General features: G+C 43.7%; 1 protein-coding gene across 1 annotated transcript in view; it reads right to left on the bottom strand.

Moving 5' to 3' along the window:
- CUNH8orf37 (chromosome unknown C8orf37 homolog) overlaps positions 1 to 508 on the bottom strand; it is a 26258-nt gene that overhangs the window by 1214 nt on the left and 24536 nt on the right. The gene's annotated exons all lie outside the window — the stretch shown is intronic.

The following is a 508-nucleotide window of genomic DNA, read 5'->3' as shown; positions in this document are numbered from 1 at the left end:
CTCCTTCTTCAGCTTCCCAGTGCTGAGATTACAGGTGTGTTCACCACCAGAAGGATTTTAATAGATATTCCTTCATACAAATTAGGGTATTAGAACGGAACTGGCGTAGACTCAGCAGACCATAATGTGGTCATGTCACACATTGGAACCAAATTGTAGATACGTGCGAGGAGATCTATCTGGAAAGTCCCCCAGTCTCAGGGAGGCTGGGCGCTATGCATGACTGACTGTGGCTGATGCACAGCCGCTTTCACTTTTACAACCGTTTCAGTGGCTCGTCCACATCTGATTCTCAATGTTTCCTCTTTAAATTTCCTCCCTAACTTTCAGTCATGTCAGGGAGAATCCCGGTGGGCTAACAGGTGCTATGTCATAACTTCTCTTTTCACGTATTCATTCAGTAAATAATGATCAACCTGATCCTACCAGAATAGACATAGGCTGCCTAAAAAATGATCTTACTTGCTTTCACTTGATGGGACTTTAAGCACTAAAGGCTAAAGAGTAC

Source organism: Octodon degus, unplaced genomic scaffold (assembly GCF_000260255.1).
Source record: "Octodon degus isolate 3935 unplaced genomic scaffold, OctDeg1.0 scaffold00134, whole genome shotgun sequence".
Classification (NCBI taxonomy): domain Eukaryota; kingdom Metazoa; phylum Chordata; class Mammalia; order Rodentia; family Octodontidae; genus Octodon; species Octodon degus.
Note: the sequence above shows the minus strand (reverse complement) of the source record. Positions and strands in the feature narration are given on the sequence as shown.